The 17,804-nt window shown below is 48.5% G+C and overlaps 1 protein-coding gene across 4 annotated transcripts in view; it reads right to left on the bottom strand.

The window, feature by feature from the left end:
• Positions 1 to 17,804, bottom strand: part of LOC146191529 (uncharacterized) — a 295,812-nt gene that overhangs the window by 50,691 nt on the left and 227,317 nt on the right. Inside the window, exon 1 of one of the 4 annotated variants that reach the window (XM_084602045.1) lies at positions 261 to 319. The exons of the other annotated variants lie outside the window; for them this stretch is intronic. The gene's annotated coding sequence lies outside the window, so the exon portion shown is untranslated. Of the gene's footprint in view, positions 1 to 260; positions 320 to 17,804 lie in introns of those variants that run through there. 4 annotated transcript variants of the gene reach the window in all.

Genomic DNA, 17,804 nt, shown 5'->3' with positions numbered 1-17,804 from the left:
GAGAATGCAAGTCTAAAGAAGTACTGGTGTAGATTTTGATTTTGCATAAATCGCCTTACAATCGGGCCTTCAAATTTTGATTTTGGCAACTGAGATAGCTACGAATTATTTTCGCAAATTTTAACACTTATTGCACTGTACCGTTACCTGGGCCTGTTCCCTCAGGCCTTACAATCGGGCCTTCAAAATTTGATTTTGCCAACTGAGATATTTATGAATTATTTTCGCAAATTTTAACACCCTTTGCACTGTACCGTTACCTGGGTCTCGTTCCCTTACGTCGAGCAAGAATAACCACTCCGAGAGCCGCGCTGTGGGACGTGGTCAGAGGAGACACTGTTTAAATGAAAAGGCAAAAATAAGCGCCGGTGACAAGAGATGCGTTGCATGAGAATTGAAGAAAGCGCGAACAGTAAAAAAAAAAGAAAAAAAAAAGAGGAAAGAAAGAAAGAAATAAAAAGAAAAGAAAGAGGAGGAGAGAACGGGAAACACTCGGAGAACGCCGCGCCACGGACAGACGCGTACGGCAAATGAGCGCGGCCGCAACGACGCCAGAAACACCATTTGCGCGATGCGCGCGATGTGCTCTGTCACACTTTGCATAATTGGCAAAAACGGCGTTCGGGAAGGGAGGTGCTCGCGCCGGCGGGCACAAGGATCTCGCCCAGCAAAATGGCGACGCGAACGAAGACTGCCGGAACGAAAGAATCAAGAGGAGAAGAAGACATGAGCAGGACACAGCATAGAGCCATGCGCGGGACAGGCGTTACGGCGGAGAAGGGGAGTGCAATAAGGAACTTCGGGGAGGAAGGAACCTGTAAAAACAGAACCACGACCAGTAAGCAACAAAGGCGACGAGCTCAGCGAGACGTCGCGGGTGTCAAGGCGTCGAATGGGGTCGAGGGAAGGCTAGCCGTTTCTTTCTATGTTTTTCATTCTCATTTTAGAAGAAGCATCTCGCAGCGAGAAATGCAGGAGGAGAGGGCGTGCAGAGACGAGCATTGCAGTTACTTTTCTCCCTTTCCCGCTATTTTTTTTTTTTTTCTAGCATGTTCGGCAGTCGCGGCGCCGTATTACCATCGGGAGCCAGAGCCTCGGCCGCGTTCGGCCGCCCTGTCGGGCAAAATGTATTTCGGCGTGTAGCTGCCAGTTCGATTTGCTATGCAAATCAGTCATCAGGGACCGCGTCGCCATGAACGGGCACGGAGAGCAAAGCAAACAACCAAAGCGGTCGGCGGCATAAGAAGAAAACAAGCAACAACGCAAAGAATAAAATAACAACCGAAACGGTCAAAAACAAAATTGACGCCGAAGAATTTACGGGGGCGTATATGAGCCCAATGAGTCGTTGCAGAGAAAAAAAAAAAGTGTCGCAGAAAACAAGCACGAAAACGCGCGACTCTTGCGAAGCATCTAGTATGGCGCTCGTAGCGTTGATCCTGATGCGACAACCGTATTACGAAGAACCATCGAGGATTAGGTGACAGCGGGCGCCGACAAGCGTACGCGTAAATAGGCTCGGTGTGAGAATATGAAGCAAACGTTACTTCGACAGTCAACAGAGAGGCGAATTAATTTTGAACCATCTTTGGGGAACCTGTCCTCCATCCCTTAGGGGGAAGCAGGTTCCTCAATTATTCACGCGGAGCTTCTTTTACAAAACCCTAGGTCAGGCACGTGCGGCGCATTTCGTTGTGGTCGGATGCATTTTGGCACGCGGTTTTCTAATGCCGCACGAACGAGAATCGCGGATGAATGTTTAATTGAAGATGCGTGGTAAACACGTGGGAACGCGCCGCTTTCGTATCGGCATGCGCGTCTCAGGTTTTTTCGGGCCCCATCGGACAACATTCGGATGAAAGAGGCCCGCTTCCCCCAGCTCGGCACGCAAATAGCGCCGGAAAACCAGAATTAAGGCGTGCGCCGTCTTCACAGTCAGCGTTCAAACTGGGTCTGCCGTTTGATGTCTCCATGAAAGCTTTTACGTTCAGGCAAAAATTATAAGTTGAAAAAAAAAAAAAGAGTTGTTAGGAAATTTGCATTGCTTTTCTTTACTTCCGAGATGACAGTCGACGTCTGATCCTTGTGGATGTTTAAAATAGGTGCATCGGTACCAAGGGAAGATCGAAAGAGGTTTCCACAAAGAGTTTAATGTAGAACGAGTTAGTAGAACACAATCAATATTTAATAGCCAAAGAGAAGCTATACTTCGGACAAAACAAAATACAATAGTTCGCATCTTCCTATTCAACCGGATCGCCGAGCTAAAACACGCGGCGTTATTGTTAGCAAGGTTATTGTTGGTTAGCTATAGTCCCATGTGCTAAAACTGATTTATAGGAAGGGAAAGGCGCGGTAACTGTCTCACTTGTTTTCTGTGGACACCTCAACCGCGCCGTAAGGGAAGGGAGGAATAGCCCATGTGCTGTCGCCAGGAGTGCAACTCCCCTGATGGGGCTGGGACAGGTAGGTCACCGCCGCTTGTGGCGGGGGCTGGCCCGCCAAAGAATTTTTGTCTGTTGTGGGCCGTCATTGCACCCGCCACCGTTTGGGTGATGGATGACGGCCGTTGTCGCGGCGCGCGTCTTTCTCTCCTTCTTCCTTTTCTTCTCTATTTTCTCTTCTGTATGCACGAGGCAGCGGAGGCGGCTCAGCTACAGAGCCAGTAGCAGGCCCGTGCATTTTCTTTTCCTTGTTCCTACAGCCACAACAACAACAACAGCAAGCATAATGCGAGGACAGTGTCAGTGCAGAACAAGGCCACTGCAAGGGTAGTTCTGCATGTTCTGGTTCTGCTATTAGCCTTTTTTTAACCTATATGTTGCAGAATTTATCATACAATGACATAATAAGAAAGTCACAGCTAAACAATCACTTCCTACCATGAAATAAGAGAGGAAGCGTCCTAGCTAGACTCATGGCAGACTTCGGTCGGTCGTCAGGCTCCCTTTTCGTATTATGGGAAGATACGGCTATATTCTAACCATTGGTATTATTAGTACAGGCAGCGTCAGCCCTTTGATGATGTGCGTTATAGTTCCGATGTATACTAGGATATTATCCAGGCAGCGCTGAAAGAAGAAGCGGCAAACAAAACCACGAGAAAACGACAGCCTGAATAGAAACACGGGCTTCTACGGGCGACGCTGTTCCAATCCGCAAATCTGTTGTCAGACATGCCCAGAGCAATTTAGTTTTGTACGTTTATGTTTATCCTGCAATTACGTGCAAACGTGTCAAAGGCGCAGTGCAGATTTGTTTATGTTTTGTTCTGTAAGCAAATGAAGTGTCGACAACAGAGAGAAAGCGCAAACGTCGTAGCAAACCAACAAATCGTTCCTCGCTTTTTCACTCGCGCTAATGAATCGGCCCGCGCGGTTCTAGCGGGAGCCGCGCTGAATGGAATTGCTCAGACGAAAGGAGAAGAAAAAAAAAAATAATAGAGACATATATGGTCAAGGCATGCAGCGGCATAGCCCGCGGAGCGCACGGGAGACACGTCCTAGGGCCGACGCCTGCGCCGTTGCCCCCGGGCAATCATCTCCCAGGGACGTCAATGGAGGCCCCCCAACAACACTCTTCCAATGAGGCGCCGGCCGCGCGACACAATACCGCCGGAGAAAGGGTGCGACGGAGGAAGCCACGACGGCGAAGGAACGGGATGCGGCGGAGGCGGCTGGCAAAGTTTGCCGGGATGGCCACCAAAATGGCGGTGGCACGCGCGCCCCGAAAGGGAATCGTTTGCGGCAGTCGGTCTGGCCCTGCTGTGTGGCCGGCCAATAATGCGCGGAGCGCCTCTCCGATATAAGGGCCGCAATGTCTAACAAGCTACAACCCCCCCCCCCCCCCCTTTCTCTTTCCATCACTTCCTCCGGTCGCATCCTCCTCTTCCATTCCTCTTTCTCATCTGTTCTCCGGTTGTCCATCGAGATTCTGCCAAGGCAAGGTCACTCGCACGCTCGAGGCAAAGCATTCCGCATGCACTCTCGTTAATTACCAGTATAGAACTAATCGCGGTTTCCCATGCGTGTCCTCCTGTTTCTATTGGCAAGAATAATGCGGGTACACTCGCAAGTTTTAATAGTATACCTATGAATTCAAATGTCAAAATTATTTTCTTTCTTTTCTTACATTTTTTCCCTTCTTCCCCTTCCCCTTGCCACTTTCCTCCCCTACCTTTTAAACGCAAGCGTGCATCGGCACTGGGAATAAGTTGCCTTCAGAACCAAAAGCAGCGAGGAACCGAAAAGACAAAGCAAAGCATTCAAGGGAGCTTACAGCATGTCGCGCGCGACGCAAACATTGCAGTCACACGTGCGGCACCCCGTCGGCAATCAGCGCCCGTGCGCTGCATGTCGTGATCCACGAGAGGCGTGAGAAGCACTCTCTACGGTTCGGCGATCAACAACCGCACCCTGTCTATTGACCAATCGATTGTCAGCGACACGTGGAACCACCGGTGCCGTTGCTGCCGGGCTGTCTGCCGCCTTCCGCTCCGCCTGGCCCGTCGTCGCCAGAGAACACTTCCGCCGAGCCGTCCATCCCGTGTGACAAGCCCTCCTGTACTCTTCCCTAAGCCTCGAACACAAAAGAGAGACCGGGAGAAAGGGCGAGGGGTCGATGGAAGAGAGCGTATGTACAGCGGCCGCACACCCGCCGTACACCTTCCTCCCATTCCTGAACCACTCAGCGCGTCGCGAACGTCGCACGTTTTCGATCTTGGCGAGATGGACGATGTTCTCAATCAACAGTGGCGCCTCGCCAGCGACTCAGCATCACACGTGGCTCTTCTCTCTCTCTCTCTCTCTCGCTCGTTCTTTTCTCTGCTCTGTGTTTCTCACTCCGTTTCTCCGCGGCGAGCACAGGGTAGGATCGTCCCTCCTCCACCTCATCTCGCACAGCCCGCCTGAGAACGTCTTGCTCTGCGCGTCCATATCTCAGCGACAACAAACGAAACATCGGTCAATCGGCGGTCCTGCGAGAGAACATCACGAAGTGGAGCGCAGAAATGACGGACCCCTGTTGTTCTTCTCGCCCAGTGGCGGTGCGGCTGATGTTGCCGTTGGTTAGAGGTTGCCCCTGCCTGCACGACGGTGCTTGTTCGCCAAAGCGCATTTCCTCCTGTCGAGGCTGAGAGCTACGCATAGCGACGCCTCTTCAGTCGAACGGCGCGCGGATGAGACCGGGACGATCTGTACACATGCAAGGGATCACCGCCAGCAGACTGTTTTCGGTGCGCCGCTCTTCCCGTATACAGCGCTTCGCGCAAGCCGGCCAAATGGATATGCTTAGCTTGTCTCGCAACCTACACTGACGACCAGGTTACGTGGAAAGTCAGCGGGCAGGGCAATCCAAGAATGGTTAGATCAATTTTTTTTTTTTGCTGCTGTTCTACAGTCCGTCGCAGACTGGATTTACTAACAAGACATATAGTGAATTTATGAACGAATTGCATTCAATAATTGTAACGCTTAAAAGCAAACATTAAAAAAAATCGTCAATATTTAGGTCAAGAGAAGTGCCGACGTGTCCTGGGGAAGAACAAGAGATTAAGCGAACGAAATAGAATTCCTACACAAAGCGTCCCTTTGATTACACATAAACAAATAAAAGCGGCTATTGGTAGCCTACAAGCACGACCGATACGATACATATCTATAGTCCGCTGTCTGCGCAAACTTTCAAGTTATCCAAGTAGAAGAAATTGAAAACCTCAAGAAGCGCGTGCTTGAAATGGCCACACGCAGCGAAGGGCTCAAGTGGCCAAGCAAATTGGAGGAGCGCTACGGTGTGACCTTATTCAATGAAAGAGGAGAAGGAGGAAAAGAGAACGAAATGCGAAACATTCAAATTTTGTGAGCTGCAAGATGGAGGTGGAAAAGAGGGGGAGGGGCAAACAAGAAAACTTGCGACGGATGAATTTGCCCGGTAACATTTTAGACGCCTCAGCGTTTGCATATTTAAATGACGAAATCGATCCCCCCCCCCCCCCCCCCCTTTCTTTTCTCCGCCCCCTTGGCTGACGAAAACGAAGCGCTTCGTACCAGCAATATCCCGAAGAAGCCGTGCATGAAGCGAGCCCCAAATTACGCTTCAAGAAGAGCGAGCCACCGGCGAACGCCTCCGGGGCCGGGGAATCGTGCAAAACCGCTCCGAGAAACTGACGACCGCCTTCCTCGTCGGGGCCATGCAAATATGTGCACGGAATCCCTCCTCTACCTTTTTTCTCCTTCGGCGCTGCAGGCAAAAACGCCAGGGAGAGAGACGAAAACAGAAAACCTGATTCCGAGGAAGGAGAAGGCGAGGGGGCGCCGCGGGGGTTGGAGCCATAACTTCGTTATTCCCCCGACATAACTGATTACGCAATCAATCTCGCGGGCCTCGAAAACGAGCCTTAGCACGGTGAGGCCAGTTCGTCCTTGCAAACTGAGCGAGCCGGTCTTCCTGCGTTTCTTTGCTGTGTCCTACATACAGCCGTATATGTTCCCGCCTTCCGTGTTTGCCCCATGAGGATTGGTAAAAGAAGGCAGTATCGGAGGGTTAGCCACAGAGCGAAACGCGTCTGCCGCCCAGTCCAATGGTTAGCCTACTTCGCGCAGATCAAAGTGGCTAGATCGCATCTTTCTCTTCCCCAGTCCCCCTCTCCCACGGCCAACACTCCCAACCGAAGATGTTTGCTGATATTTGTAGCGAAGATGCGACGGTGCTAATAAGGTGCGCCTTCTATGCTCCTTCTGACCAGCGTTTCTAACAAGTTGTGTTTCTATGTAGCACACAGTAGTGTCTTCTTGCACTGCATTGAACGCTATAGGAAAGTGGTCTGCGCTGTTCCGATTCGAGATTTTCACGTGACGTGCTTACTGTTCAACTGAATTTTTATGAGCAGTGCATTATCCTAGACTTTTTTTCAGACGCATTACAAACAAAAGGGAAACGAATGCATGCTTTCCCACAAATATTGAAAAACTCTTCTGGGAACGGCTTCTGAATTCAACAGACTAGAAGAGTAGTAGTAGTAGTAGTATTAGCATAATTTTATTTAGTTGCTCAAAAACAAGCGCCATAGAAAAGGGAGAGTGCATGATGCACAAGGTGGTCTTGCAGCTGATCCGGTGAAAGCTACTCATTCCACGAAAGAGGGAGTGGAGACGCAAAGTGGGACGACTGAATGGCCTTGGACCATTTTGGAATATGCGCAGCTCAATACACTGACATAACTCGTTGAGATGATGGTACACTCTGTACTTTAATTCACACACACACACACACACACACACACACACACACACACACACACACACACACACACACACACACACACACACACACACACACACACACACACACACACACACACACACACACACACACACACACACACACACACACACACACACACACACACACACACACACACACACACACACACACACACACACACACACACACACACACACACACACACACACACACACACACACACACACACACACACACACACACACACACACACACACACACACACACACACACACACACACACACACACTTTTTTTGCTTGTCTGTGCCAGGTTGTTGGCGTGTACTGCTGCTGCTTTGTAAGGGACGAGGACTTGTCAAGCTGCTATCGCAGATTTTTGCCTCGCCTCCCCCATCTTTGATGGAAATGAATGAAATAATAATAAGAAACGAAAATATATTATACCCATGACATCCTTTACCAATGCGGTAACAGGGCAAACACTGACAATGGCTGACCCCCCTCCATGGGAGTTCACGACTATTACGGCGAACAAAACGCCTAAGCTATGTCGTAAAGATAAGCCGGCGTTTCGCCTTTTGGTTGATGTACTCCCAGCAACCTGTATTGTGTATACAGCGCGTCGATTATAGAAAATGGCGGCAGAACAGCAGCTACCCGCCAGACTCACGAAGAGCTAAACATACATAATGAATACGGAACAGAACATCCGGACCCGCTTGTGATGGAACTTCATGGAATCCGCGATGCAATGAGCGCCGTTAATAAAATGGAGTTCATAACGGAAGCCTGCATCTATATAGACTTCTTAGCTGCCATAAAACAACTGAATAGAGTGACAACGACACTACGTGTAACCCGGGAGGTCCATGCACTTAATAAGGAAACAAAGATACGCTTCCATATACACTGGACACAAGATAATGCTGAGAACGCTGAGCAGAGAAAAGTTGACAACCTCGCACACCACATTCCAAACACTGACGCATAACCCACCAAGCTACCTGTTGATGCCCGCTCCGTTGTCCCCATTCTAGTATCCTCTCTGCTAAATGAACACGTGCCCTCATTCCGCCGTGCAATAACCCCCTTCCTAATAACTTAACTAGACTGGAGGAGGTATCCCTTAGAAGGATATGGGCTGGGGCGGCCTTTACCCCATCGGTCAGGTGCTGATGAGGCTCTCAAGACATACGACCGACAACCTGCCCGAAGTGCCTTACACCGGCAGCAGAGGTGGATGTTCGCCACCTGCTGCGGACTTGCGCAGGGACGAGGGCGTCAGGGACACGGATTCTCCAAGCAGTAGGACTGTCGGCGACGACGGAGGAGGATTTCTCCATGTGTCTAACGGATAACCCTAAAAGCAAGAGCCTTCTTCAGTTTCTGGTAGAAAATGATTTGCATGACTGTATAGTATGCCTTACGGTAAGTTAGCGAAAAGAAAAAAAAAAGGAACCGAAGGGAAGTTACCGTATGCGAGGGACGTTATAAACTTTAGGAAGATAGCTTGTCTATATGTGTGGGTGATTTGAATGTTACGAAGGAGCTGGATCAAGTGAATAGAACTGAGAGTTGAGTTAGTTGGTATATCAGTTTTTAAAACACACAGCGGAACAAACGAAGAACAAGCGAGTAGTGGTCTGGTGGTCTGGTTTTGGGACTGGTAAGGGAAAGCAATGGAGAAAGTTGCCGCGCCAACGTCACTGCCAGCTTATTGTCAATGTGCACTTGGGGAAGAACTGGAGTAGCCTGCAGTGGAGGGGAAATCGGAAAGAGAAATACCCGGTTGATCGATGACCATACGGAAACTGTGACAGGCGAGAAATCTGCCAGCCTCTATGACATCGGGGCAGTTCTAAAAGTACGAGAAAAAGCCCCGTTGTGTACACATGTTGGCGTTCATGGAAGACACTGACAGCTGAATTGCAGCCATGCATAAGGTGTTTTATGAAGATTCGATTTAGGTATCTGCCTCAGGGTTTCTTTGACATACGGAAAAGGATAAAATATTTTACTTACAGCTAGTGTGAGTATATGTTATCTGGGATGCCGTTCTACAAGACGCCTTACCATGGCTGAGCGAGTGATTCTGCAGAAGTAAAATGCGTCTGTAGTGGGAGAGAGGCTCGCAAAAGCGAGATGATGAGATTTGCTCATGATGGTGCCCTGTTGTAATGTGTCTTCGACCTTTTTCCCACAGCGATGGCTCAGTAGTTAGAGCGCTGAGAACACGGGATCATATCTCGGCTGCGGAGGCCGCTTTTTGATGGGGGCGAAAAGCAAGGCACCTTTGTGCTGTGCGATATCAGTGCACGGTCAAGAACTCCTAGTAGCGGATATCATCCGGAGCCCTCCACTACGCCGTCCCCCGCAACCCTTTTCTTTGCGATTATTTTGTCCATTACGTTCGGCCACCTTTGGGGCTATACACTCGATACACTGATGAGGCTATGGCAATGACTAAAATAACAAGCATAGGTGGTAGTGAGGTGCAGATCAAGATAGAACACAAGCGTCATTGATTTCCTGTAGCTTGCACTGTATAGGGTCGTCTACTTCTACCTAAACACGCTCACTACCCTCAAAGCGCCGTTGCGTCCGACGTGGCCGCGATGCAAAATGATGCAAACAAAGAGCAACTGTGTTTCAGCTAGAAGTGGACGACTCAGTGCATTTCACTTTGGAGTCGCATCATCGTATGTGTAGTCCTCATTAGATAACACTCTTTGACGCCTTTATACTTTTCGTCGCTCAATTGCAACGGTGGCTGAGCCATTACAAAAGTGCGAAATCTGGGCGCGAATTCGCGATTACAGCAATACCGACCCACGAATAACGCCTTTGTGCGAGGGTGCATAAAATGCGAAACTTGTCGCGCATAGAAATCGCACCGTAGAGTTAAAAAAAAAAAAAAAAACACCAGTTCGAAATTATTTGGGGGCCCTTCCATGCTACGTTCCCTATAGAAACCGGGTGTTGCCCAGGGAGACGTAATAAAGCGCACCACATATTCACAGCGGAATTCTCTTTGTCTATCACTTCCGCCCGCTACAAAAACAAAACGCTGGGCGCGCACCGGGGACTTTCAAATTAAAGTACTTCAAAGAGGGCTTGTCGAACGCGCAAAGTGTGCGCGCGCGACGTGCTCTCTTCGTGGAAACCAGACGCTGCACGATTCCCAGTATTTATCGCACACTCGCTCCTAATTAATTCCTTCTGCTCGAGTCTTAAACAGTGAGAGCACGGAAAGCGGAGCGGGCCGAACAGGAGGCACGTAAGAAGTTATCCAGAGAGCCACCAGCGTGCGCTGCGCGGGGCAATTAATGAAGCATCTTCGTGTTAAATAATTCCCCTGTTTCAGCGAACGGCTTGTCTGCAAGCTACTTATCAACCTGCCCAGCATGCGCGGGGCGAAAGAAAAAATTAGAGGGAACTAGTATGTATACGCCTGTACGCTTAGTACAAACAACGCGTGAGAAACCCGGTTGCGTGCTTAACGATGTGGCTCGGGAATACTGGTTAAGGGCATTGATGAACCTAAGCGGCTATTTACGTTAACGAACCTGCATTACCCCCCCGTTTCAATGATAAAATATTTTGCCTAGCCACGAAGCGCTTTATGCACTGTGAGCGATGCTAAACATGAGGATCAGTTGTGCACTATGCGTATAAAGAAGAATATGGTTTTAACGAGGATATAATGATGATAAAAGGGCGGAGAAGACATCGAGACGGCCGTGGCCAGACGTGAGACGAGGTGCACCATAGTCGCCGACTAGCAATTAAAAACTTACAGAAAACAAGATATTAAAGCGAAAGGCTAATGAATGTGGACAGGATATGTGCGTCCGCGGAGGTTGGCACAGCGTCATAGTCGAGAAATGAATTGATTCATGAGTAAAATAATGGTTGTATGAAGCAGATGGTAAAAAAAACAAACAAACAAACAAACAAACAAATGTGTCTGCGTGCAAAATTGCGTTTATATGGAGTAAATAGTTAATTAATCAGAGCAAAAAAGTCAATTAGATGTCAAAATAGTCAAGGACGTTGATATAGTTTGCAGTCACCGAAACAGCTAAGGACGTCGAAATTGTGCAAAGTACGTCAAAATTGCGCAAAAAATGAGCAGAAAAAAAAAACAAGACAAAAGGAGCAAAAAGGAAACAAGGAAGCAAATGAGTGAAAAAGCCACAAATGATCGCAAAGAATCGCGGGAAAGGCTTTCCCTTACCGCACTTAGATCTGCCTCCAACAAAGTTTTTTCGTACAATCTGACAGAAAGTATAGCAAAAATAAAAGAAAAGCAAAGCGCAAAACCAAACAAAAATGAACGTGCAGCTTACACGGCGATAAATAAAAACGCGCAATTTAAGCAGTCCTCGGTGGCGAGTCTCGGTCAGTAGTTGCGTTTTATACTATTAACCTTCGTGTCTTGATTATTAGTGGCACTTGCCGGTTCATCATGCTTAATAATAAGCTGGCTGACTACATTTCCGTAATCGTTACGCACGAATAACGCCGCGCTTTTTTTTTAAAGTAAACTTTCTTACGAACAATTATCCTCTCGTTTTCGATCACTTGTGTGACGTGTCCGTTCGCGCTTTTCAAAGCGATAGCGTTGATAGCGTTAAGACCCCATTCTCCTAAAAACTTCAGCGTCAGCATTGTGATCGATAAATAGAGGGCGTGACTCTGGCTGCTGGTAGTTGGCAGGTGACATGGCCGCACACTAACTTGTCGTCGAGTTGTGTCACGTCACAGGACCACGTGACATGACCTAGTTGACAGGCATTGCCAACGCGGACTTGAAAGCGTTGTCGGTTGGTCTTTCACAGAATGTCATAGCTTACGAGCGCAACCTGATGAATAGTCTGGGATTATAGAGATGCAAGTTAAACGGCTTCTTAGGTGTGCTATGAAATCCCAAAACCACTTCGAAAATCTTTCGTTTACATGCGTTCTCATGGGCGGGGCGTGGTTAGCTATTACTCCCGGAACCCGCGACAAAAGCGCAACCACACCTTGTTTACGTCACAGATCGAGCCTTTAGTTTAACGCTCATACTTTCCGTACGCTTTCTAAATATCGAAGTTAACATAGCTTCCAGTTTGGCTGTCAGCAAAAACAAACAAACAAGCAAACAAAAAAATCTGTCGCTACTGAAGGCCCTCGAACATACAGAGAGAGTAAATAATCAAAGGAATCCCTCCGCCTTTTCATGTCCCCTTTTTTTTTCCCTTTCGGGACATGCAAATACCGAGACTTTTGGGGTATTAGCTCAGCGTCAACGCTAGTTTACAAGCAGTGACTGCACTCCAAGTACCGGTACGAACAAAAGGGTGTGCGCGGTGCGAAAAGCTGGACCGCAGCACTACGCCTCGACGGAGAGCCGAGACACGAAGAAAAGGTGCGCCGAATCAAGGAATGCTGGAAGAGCGAGAGCGAAGAAAAACGCGCGGTAAAGCGAAGAAAGGCACGGAAGCACATGTCAGATGAGGAACGGGGCTGCGCGGTCCCTAAAGTCCCAAGACGGCCCGTGTCGTGGCTGCGGTAGCCGCCGGAGATCCTGGTCCAGGTTCGTTGCCACCACACTGACTTCATTGTGCCGGCGCAGGCCTGCCGCTTGCCTTTGTCTCGCGCGGACCCAAAAATCAACGTTTTGCGCGAACAACCCGCTTTGTCTCGGCGAATGAAAGAACGCGGCACGCCACGACGGGAGGGGAGAAAGGGAAGCAATAAAACAGAGAAAAGGCTTTCCCCTTTTCCCCACTCTCCCCTTTTTGTTCAAAGGCGAACAGCGCAGACCAGCGTAAAGGCTCGCCGGGTCGCAAAACAAAGGCTCGCTGACGGCCGAAACTAGAAGCCCCGCCGAGTATCTGTACGTATCTTTTGGTTGGGGAAATGAAAGGGAAAGTAGGGAATGAAAACGAAGACAAAGGAACTGTGGATGGAAGGGAAAAAGCCGAGACAAATAGTCCTCGCCCAAACTCCCGCGGATGTGCGGCGCAGGTACGGCACAAAAGACGAGGCACCGCAGAGATTCATTGCTTTTATGACTTCTCGTTTCCTTACCGCGCGCAACAACAAAGGGTTGTGGACACAATACGCCGCACTTCCCCTCATCTGCCTGCCTGTTCCTCCCTGCCCGTTCCTCTTGCCGGCGGACTTTGGAAATTCTCCCTTTCGAGCGTTTTGTAACATCTTTGCTGAACCTCAACGAATATCTTTTGCAAGGAGCTTTCGGAATCTTATCAGAACAAGCTGGCTGCTGTTTTGTGCGAAGGCTCGCCAAAGACGAATGACTTTGAAATACCATGTAGGTCTCACTGAAGCAGACGCGAGGTAATAACTTTTGACAATGGCTTCATGAAAGAAAAATTGTACATGTAAAAAAGATAGTAAAACAACATGCGCATTATTGCGACTTACAGGTCGTGGTTTTGTTCCCGTTAGGCGCGCATATCTCCCGGCTTTTACACAGGTAGGCAGTTTAGATATTCCGGCTGTAGACGCACCAAGTCTTTGCGCACGTTGAGGCCAGCAAGAACGTATGGTGCGCTTCTTTGGATGCACAATTAATTGCTGCACCAGGTCGATCAGAACTATTAAAACTGAAATTCCCCCCACGAAGTTGTAGATTGGAACAATAGACGGCTAGCTGTGGAAACGAGAAAAAAAAAATATTTCGCCGTACAGCTATATTTCATAGCAAGAAAAGAGAAGCAAGGAATAGGTGTGAGGGAGAGTGGAGGATGTTATAGCTCCGAAGTTCGAATAATAGGTGGCTGTCGCGTCTGCCATGAATATACAACGTTAGGATTCGGGGACTGCAGTTCATTTCCAGAAGACGGTCAAGTGCTACACGAGCGGTGGAAATCTTGTGCCACTACACCATTCTACGTGTCTTAATGGCACCGTCGACCACCTATCCCATAACGCTAGACGACAGTCGATAACATCCTATCTTTCTCTCTCTCTCTCTCTCTCTCTCTTTGTGTGTAGGTGTGCGTGTGTGTGTGTGTGTAGGGGGGGGGGGATCTGCATTTCAGTGGAGCGTGTCGTCAGTCCACGCCTTCAAACTTCTGTATATGTTCCGCAAGTGCCGCAGTATAAGCACAGCACCTAAACGGGTACTTCTGACGTCGAATACGGGCAGGTGTTTGGGTTGGTGTGTACTCACTGTTTCGTACATGGCATGGATCACTACACTTCAATGCTGGTGGTAACTGTAGTCTCCCCGTTGTTTACCAAATATGCTCGATTGAGATCACACATATTAAAAAAAGAGGTACACCACTGTTTGTCTTGCCCGCAGTATCCACGCATTTACATAAACTTTTTTGCCCCCTTTAAAAGTGTGCCGCAGTACACGGCTCAAAGCAAGGACAGATGAAAGCGTCCTCGTAACAAAGAACGCAGCGAAAGTAATAGTAAAATTGCGAGGCAGTTTGAAATCCAAGCTAAGTATAAGCAAAAAAGAAGCGGCAACGCACTCGCCTCCAGTGCTCATTTTAAAGGACGCCCTTCACGAAGAACGAGTAGGTAGACGTAGCGACGCCCTGCGGAAGCAGGCTGAACCAATGGAGAAGCGCGCAACATCTGGCATCGTTCCAGGAAAGCGCGTTCTTCTGGGTCGCTCACAGAACGCTCACCTTATTGTCGTTGCAGATGCGTAGCGTTTTATTTTGCCCGGCAACCGCGTAGAGGTTGCTCCAATGCTGCCGCCGCTAGAGTGGCCAGGGACCCGGAAAGGGAGCAAGGAATAAAAGAGGCGCCCGCCGCAAGAAAAAGCGCTGCACTCGCTTCCGCGCAGGGGTATGTGTGTACGAGAGGCCAAGGGTAAAAATACGATGCAAATAAGGAAGACGCAGCTTGGAAATTGCGCGGCGGCTGCGGAGGGCGTGATTCTTGAGGGGGCAGAACCTGCGGGGACAACGCCGAAATGGCGACTCGCGCACAGCAGGGACGAGTGTCCTTTTTGCGATATTGAGAGCGAAGAGAAAGAGAGAGAAAGAACCGCATTCGGTGCAAGACGGGCCAAGAAGGGGAAAAGGTTACAATGCGGAAACTACTCGCAAAATGAAGCCATCTTCGCACGGGGGCCAAGGTCGAAATTTCAAAACTAGAGCGCAACCATCGCAAACGGGGACACGTTTTGAGAGTGCTAGAAGGCTATATGCACGTTTTAAAGGGTGTTCTCTTAGTTGCGCCTTGCACGCACGGCAAAAGAACGCGGGGAACGGTGAAATCAAAATGCGCATTCGGGGTGATGCCGCCGGATTCCAGCGCCATTTCCTGCCTGTTTGGATGTCTGCAATATGAAATCATTTCTGTTTTCTTAACTAAATTCTCTTTTACAGTGAAAGATAGTGAAATAATAACAGTGGGCAGGCATGGGGACATCGTTTATCACATTTCGCAAAGGGAAACATTAAGAAGAGCAGCTGGGTGCAGCCGCAACGAAACGACCTGGAACTATTCAATTTGCGGCTTTTTTTTTTTATTTTTACAAAACTCGCACACGTGAAAGGATGTGATTTCAACATTCTATCATTCAATTCCCATATATCCAAAAGCGGATCCGAGAGACGGACCCCCTCCCCCACCCTCCCTGCATCAGAAATATGAAAAATTTCTTCGCAGCCCCTCAAAATAAAATAATAGAACACCGAACGCGATAAAAAATGTATCCATCTTTTTAAGCAAAGCGTCCAGGCAATACAGAGCGTCTCATGCATGGCTACGTGCGTGGTCCATCCCATGCTATCTGCAGCTTCCTAACATTCACCAAGCATTGAGTTGGCTTTTTCATTTCTCAGACACCAATGCGCTCTCTAATCGTTCTTCCTAGGATACTACTAACATCTTGCATTGTGCAAGTAATGAAGGTACTCTTTCACAGCGCTTGAAATACAGTGATTTATGCATAGTTTTACTATCATATTTTAATGCAGTTTAGTTCAGTTACATGTTTCTCCTTCGCACTTGAAAGAGGGCTCGGATAATGGCTGCAGCTACAACTTTCTTGGTTACAGGCGCAGGCTCTCGAGCGAATGAGAACGTTGGCATTTTGGAATGCCATTCACTTATCCATGCCGTAATGCGCGGCAAACGAACTTCGCCCAACAGATGAAATATATATATATATATATATATATATATATATAAAGGACAAACAAGGCAAGGACCTCACTGAAGCCTCAGAGATAAAGAAGAGGTGGCAGGAATACACAGAAGAACTGTACAAGAAGGACCCGGATGTGCAAACCCAACATAGGACGGTTGTGATTACTGATCTCGAGCCGGGCATCCTGAAGAGTGAAGTTGAATGGGCCTTAACCAGCCTTGCTAAGAACAAAGCTAGCGGAATTGATGGTATTCCAGCTGAGTTGCTTCAAAACCTCAACCATGACGCTGTTAACACACTGCATACATTATGTCAAAAGATTTGGACAACCCTGCAGTGGCCACAGGATTGGAGGAGGTCAGTTTACATCCCCATTCCAAAGAAAGGCAGTGCCAAAGATTGTTCCAACTACCGCACGATCGCGCTTATTTCGCATGCTAGCAAGGTGATGTTAAAAATCCTGCAAGGTAGGCTGCAGCAGTATGTGGATCGGGAGCTTCCGGACGTGCAAGCTGGGTTTCGCAAGGGCAGAGGAACTAGAGACCAAATTGCAAACCTTCGCTGGATCATGGAAAAAGCAAGAGAGTTCCAGAAACCCATTTACTTCTGCTTTATTGATTATGCAAAAGCGTTTGACTGCGTAGATCACAGCAGATTGTGGCAAGCTCTCCAAGAGATGGGAGTTCCAATTCACCTCATCTGTCTCCTCAGGAACCTTTATGAAGGGCAAGAGGCCACAGTCAGAACTGGGCATGGTCTTACTGATTGGTTTCCGATTGAGAAAGGGGTGAGGCAAGGCTGCATACTGTCGCCCTGCCTATTTAACCTATATGCAGAGTGCATCATGAGGAAGGCTGGTCTGGACGAGTCATCAGCTGGAGTGAAGATTGCTGGAAAACGTATCAACAACCTTAGATATGCGGATGATACCACTTTAATGGCAGAAAGTGAAGTGGAACTCAAGAGACTTCTGATGCGCGTACAAGAAGAGAGTGAGAAGTTTGGGCTTAAACTGAACATTAAAAAGACGAAGATCATGGCGTCTTGCCCTATCAAGTCCTGGAGCATCAATGGACAAGAAGTGGAAGCTGTGACAGATTTTGTGTTCTTGGGAGCCAAGATTACCTCGGAAGGAGACTGCAGCCATGAAATTAGGAGACGCCTGCTTCTGGGAAAGAGAGCAATGGTTAGCCTTGACCGCCTAGTAAAGAGCAGAGACATTAGTCTGCCAACCAAGATCCGTATAACCCGTGCTATGGTCTTTCCAGTTGTGATGTATGGATGCGAGAGTTGGACTGTGAAAAAGGCTGACCGCCGAAGAATTGACGCGTTTGAATTGTGGTGCTGGCGAAGACTCTTAAGAGTTCCTTGGACTGCCAGAAGATCAAATCAGTCGATATTGTCGACCAT

Source organism: Amblyomma maculatum, chromosome 4 (genome assembly GCF_055883805.1).
Source record: "Amblyomma maculatum isolate TAMU_Amacu chromosome 4, ASM5588380v1, whole genome shotgun sequence".
NCBI lineage: Eukaryota > Metazoa > Arthropoda > Arachnida > Ixodida > Ixodidae > Amblyomma > Amblyomma maculatum.
Note: the sequence above shows the minus strand (reverse complement) of the source record. Positions and strands in the feature narration are given on the sequence as shown.